Source organism: Oncorhynchus mykiss, chromosome 1, assembly GCF_013265735.2.
Source record: "Oncorhynchus mykiss isolate Arlee chromosome 1, USDA_OmykA_1.1, whole genome shotgun sequence".
NCBI lineage: Eukaryota > Metazoa > Chordata > Actinopteri > Salmoniformes > Salmonidae > Oncorhynchus > Oncorhynchus mykiss.
In genome coordinates, this window is record NC_048565.1 from 92,528,468 (window position 1) to 92,534,989 (window position 6,522).

Sequence of the window (6,522 nt, forward strand, 5' to 3'; positions counted from 1 at the left end):
CCTACTGAAACACCATTAGATACTGTTCATGCTGTGACTAACATAACTACTGAAACACCATTAGATACTGTCCATGCTGTGACTAACATACCTACTGAAACCCCATTAGATACTGTCCCCATGCTGTGACTAACATACCTACTGAAACACCATTAGATACTGTCCATGCTATGACTAACATAACTACTGAAACCCCATTAGATACTGTCCATGCTATGACTAACATAACTACTGAAACACCATTAGATACTGTCCATGCTGTGACTAACATAACTACTGAAACACCATTAGATACTGTCCCCATGCTATGACTAACATACCTACTGAAACACCATTAGATACTGTCCCCATGCTATGACTAACATAACTACTGAAACACCATTAGATACTGTCCATGCTGTGACTAACATACCTACTGAAACACCATTAGATACTGTTCATGCTATGACAAACATAACTACTGAAACACCATTAGATACTGTCCATGCTGTGACTAACATAACTACTGAAACACCATTAGATACTGTCCCCATGCTATGACTAACATACCTACTGAAACCCCATTAGATACTGTCCCCATGCTGTGACTAACATACCTACTGAAACACCATTAGATACTGTCCATGCTATGACTGACATAACTACTGAAACCCCATTAGATACTGTCCATGCTATGACTAACATAACTACTGAAACACCATTAGATACTGTCCATGCTGTGACTAACATACCTACTGAAACACCATTAGATACTGTTCATGCTGTGACTAACATACCTACTGAAACACCATTAGATACTGTCCCCATGCTGTGACTAACATACCTACTGAAACACCATTAGATACTGTCCCCATGCTATGACTAACATAACTACTGAAACACCATTAGATACTGTCCATGCTGTGACTAACATACCTACTGAAACACCATTAGATACTGTCCATGCTGTGACTAACATACCTACTGAAACACCATTAGATACTGTCCCCATGCTATGACTAACATAACTACTGAAACACCATTAGATACTGTCCATGCTGTGACTAACATACCTACTGAAACACCATTAGATACTGTCCCCATGCTATGACTAACATAACTACTGAAACACCATTAGATACTGTCCCCATGTTATGACTAACATAACTACTGAAACACCATTAGATACTGTTCATGCTGTGACTAACATAACTACTGAAACACCATTAGATACTGTCCCCATGCTATGACTAACATAACTACTGAAACACCATTAGATATTGTCCATGCTGTGACTAACATACCTACTGAAACACCATTAGATACTGTCCATGCTATGACTAACATAACTACTGAAACACCATTAGATACTGTCCATGCTGTGACTAACATACCTACTGAAACACCATTAGATACTGTCCCCATGCTATGACTAACATAACTACTGAAACACCATTAGATACTGTCCCCATGCTATGACTAACATACCTACTGAAACACCATTAGATACTGTCCATGCTATGACTAACATAACTACTGAAACCCCATTAGGTTCAGATACTGTCCATGCTGTGACTAACATAACTACTGAAACACCATTAGATACTGTCCCCATGCTATGACTAACATAAATACTGAAACACCATTAGATACTGTCCATGCTATGACTAACATAACTACTGAAACCCCATTAGATACTGTCCCCATGCTATGACTAACATACCTACTGAAACACCATTAGATACTGTCCCCATGCTATGACTAACATACCTACTGAAACACCATTAGATACTGTCCATGCTATGACTAACATAACTACTGAAACACCATTAGATACTGTCCATGCTATGACTAACATAACTACTGAAACACCATTAGATACTGTCCATGCTGTGACTAACATACCTACTGAAACACCATTAGATACTGTCCCCATGCTATGACTAACATAACTACTGAAACACCATTAGATACTGTCCATGCTATGACTAACATAACTACTGAAACACCATTAGATACTGTCCCCATGCTATGACTAAAATAACTACTGAAACCCCATTAGATACTGTCCCCATGCTGTGACTAACATAACTACTGAAACACCATTAGATACTGTCCCCATGCTATGACTAACATACCTACTGAAACACCATTAGATACTGTCCATGCTGTGACTAACATACCTACTGAAACACCATTAGATACTGTCCATGCTGTGACTAACATACCTACTGAAACACCATTAGATACTGTCCCCATGCTGTGACTAACATACCTACTGAAACACCATTAGATACTGTCCATGCTATGACTAACATACCTACTGAAACACCATTAGATACTGTCCATGCTGTGACTAACATAACTACTGAAACACCATTAGATACTGTCCCCATGCTATGACTAACATAACTACTGAAACACCATTAGATACTGTCCATGCAGTGACTAACATACCTACTGAAACACCATTAGATACTGTCCCCATGCTATGACTAACATAACTACTGAAACACCATTAGATACTGTCCATGCTGTGACTAACATACCTACTGAAACACCATTAGATACTGTCCATGCTATGACTAACATAACTACTGAAACACCATTAGATACTGTCCCCATGCTATGACTAACATACCTACTGAAACACCATTAGATACTGTTCATGCTGTGACTAACATACCTACTGAAACACCATTAGATACTGTCCCCATGCTATGACTAACATAACTACTGAAACACCATTAGATACTGTTCATGCTGTGACTAACATAACTACTGAAACACCATTAGATACTGTCCCCATGCTATGACTAACATAACTACTGAAACACCATTAGATACTGTCCATGCTATGACTAACATAACTACTGAAACACCATTAGATACTGTCCATGCTATGACTAACATAACTACTGAAACACCATTAGATACTGTCCATGCTGTGACTAACATAACTACTGAAACACCATTAGATACTGTCCCCATGCTATGACTAACATAACTACTGAAACACCATTAGATACTGTTCATGCTGTGACTAACATAACTACTGAAACACCATTAGATACTGTCCATGCTGTGACTAACATACCTACTGAAACACCATTAGATACTGTCCCCATGCTATGACTAACATAACTACTGAAACACCATTAGATACTGTCCATGCTATGACTAACATACCTACTGAAACACCATTAGATACTGTCCCCATGCTGTGACTAACATACCTACTGAAACCCCATTAGATACTGTCCCCATGCTATGACTAACATACCTACTGAAACACCATTGCTTCGTTCACTCTACTAGAGCTGCTCTATAAATTCACCTATGAAGCGTTGAATTTGAACATTGAGTCTGTAATTACCCTCTTTGTTAATGTTCATGCTGTTAAATTGCATACTTGTTTTATTTCTGAAATATAACTCAAGCGATGAGAAGATTTGACTATTGTCTTGATATAATTCTCTATAAATAGATGTTGGTTAAATGGACAGTATGTTTACCTGATGGATCATAGCCAGGAAGTGGATAGGATGAATCACTTTTCATACCGGAATTGTCCTCAAATGACACAAACTAAAAACAATTTGATGACATCATCTTAAAGGTGGTATATGATATTACCTTCTTCACACGGCGCGTAATGATGACATCATCTTAAAGGTGGTATATGATATTACCTTCTTCACACGGCGCGTAATGATGACATCATCTTAAAGGTGGTGTACGATATTACCTTCTTCACACGGCGTGTAATGATGACATCATCTTAAAGGTGGTATATGATATTACCTTCTTCACACGGCGCGTAATGATGACATCATCTTAAAGGTGGTATATGATATTACCTTCTTCACACGGCGTGTAATGATGACATCATTTTAAAGGTGGTATATGATATTCCCTTCTTCACACGGCGCGTAATGATGACATCATCTTAAAGTGGTATATGATATTACCTTCTTCACACGGCGTGTAATGATGACATCATTTTAAAGGTGGTATATGATATTCCCTTCTTCACACGGCGCGTAATGATGACATCATCTTAAAGGTGGTATATGATATTACCTTCTTCATACGGTGCGTAAACAATATGTTGAAAGCCTTACTGCAGTCATTTCTCCTGAGCTCAATACAACCAAGTCGTGTTCCTCTCTCCTGAAGATGTGAATCTCGTCTCCTGATCCATCTCTGTGGACCTCATAACTAACACTACCATATTAGACACCGATATTACACTTATGTTCCCTGTCCCAAATGGCACACCCATCCCCTATGTAGTGCACTACTTTTGACCAGTGTCTATAGGGCGCTGGTCTAAAGTAGTGCACTACGTAGGGAATAGGGTACCATTTGGGACACTGCCATTGTCTCCACCCACCATGCACACTAAGATAAGGTGTTTTCTCTGGCTGGAATTTGTATTCTTTGTATTCTATGCATGTTAAAATGTGTTAATGTATTCATCTGTACATGTGTTCATCTGTAAATGTGTTCATCTCTAAATGTGTTCATCTGTACATGTGTTCATCTGTACATGTATTCATCTGTACATGTGTTCATCTGTACATGTGTTCATCTGTAAATGTGTTAATGTGTTCATCTGTACATGTGTTCATCTGTAAATGTGTTAATGTGTTCATCTGTACATGTGTTCATCTGTAAATGTGTTAATGTGTTCATCTGTAAATGTGTTCATCTGTAAATGTGTTCATCTGTAAATGTATTCATCTGTAAATGTGTTAATGTGTTCATCTGTAAATGTGTTCATCTGTTAATGTGTTCATCTGTAAATGTGTTAATGTGTTCATCTGTAAATGTGTTAATGTGTTCATCTGTAAATGTGTTCATCTGTACATGTGTTCATCTGTACATGTGTTCATCTGTAAATGTGTTCATCTGTAAATGTGTTAATGTGTTCATCTGTAAATGTGTTCATCTGTTAATGTGTTCATCTGTAAATGTGTTCATCTGTAAATGTGTTAATGTGTTCATCTGTAAATGTGTTCATCTGTTAATGTGTTCATCTGTAAATGTGTTCATCTGTAAATGTGTTAATGTGTTCATCTGTAAATGTGTTCATCTGTTAATGTGTTCATCTGTTAATGTGTTCATCTGTAAATGTGTTAATGTGTTCATCTGTAAATGTATTCATCTGTTAATGTGTTCATCTGTAAATGTGTTCATCTGTAAATGTGTTAATGTGTTCATCTGTTAATGTGTTCATCTGTAAATGTGTTAATGTGTTCATCTGTAAATGTATTCATCTGTAAATGTGTTCATCTGTAAATGTGTTCATCTGTAAATGTGTTCATCTGTAAATGTGTTAATGTGTTCATCTGTAAATGTGTTCATCTGTAAATGTGTTCATCTGTTAATGTTTTCAAATGTTAAATGTGTTCATCTGTAAATGTGTTAATGTGTTCATCTGTAAATGTGTTCATCTGTAAATGTGTTAATGTGTTCATCTGTAAATGTGTTCATCTGTTAATGTGTTCATCTGTAAATGTGTTCATCTGTACATGTGTTCATCTGTAAATGTGTTAATGTGTTCATCTGTAAATGTGTTCATCTGTAAATGTGTTCATCTGTAAATGTGTTCATCTGTTAATGTGTTCATCTGTAAATGTGTTCATCTGTAAATGTGTTCATCTGTAAATGTGTTCATCTGTAAATGTGTTCATCTGTAAATGTGTTCATCTGTACATGTGTTCATCTGTAAATGTGTTAATGTGTTCATCTGTAAATGTGTTCATCTGTAAATGTGTTAATGTGTTCATCTGTACATGTGTTCATCTGTAAATGTGTTAATGTGTTCATCTGTAAATGTGTTCATCTGTAAATGTTTTCATCTGTAAATGTGTTAATGTGTTCATCTGTAAATGTTTTCATCTGTACATGTGTTCATCTGTAAATGTGTTAATGTGTTCATCTGTAAATGTTTTCATCTGTACATGTGTTCATCTGTAAATGTGTTAATGTGTTCATCTGTAAATGTTTTCATCTGTACATGTGTTCATCTGTAAATGTGTTAATGTGTTCATCTGTAAATGTGTTCATCTGTAAATGTGTTCATCTGTAAATGTGTTAATGTGTTCATCTGTAAATGTGTTCATCTGTAAATGTGTTCATCTGTAAATGTGTTCATCTGTAAATGTGTTCATCTCTAAATGTTTTCATCTGTAAATGTGTTAATGTGTTCATCTGTAAATGTGTTCATCTGTAAATGTTTTCATCTGTACATGTGTTCATCTGTAAATGTGTTAATGTGTTCATCTGTAAATGTGTTCATCTGTACATGTGTTCATCTGTAAATGTGTTAATGTGTTCATCTGTAAATGTGTTCATCTGTACATGTGTTCATCTGTAAATGTGTTAATGTGTTCATCTGTAAATGTGTTCATCTGTAAATGTTTTCATCTGTACATGTGTTCATCTGTAAATGTGTTAATGTGTTCATCTGTAAATGTGTTCATCTGTACATGTGTTCATCTGTAAATGTGTTAATGTGTTCATCTGTAAATGTGT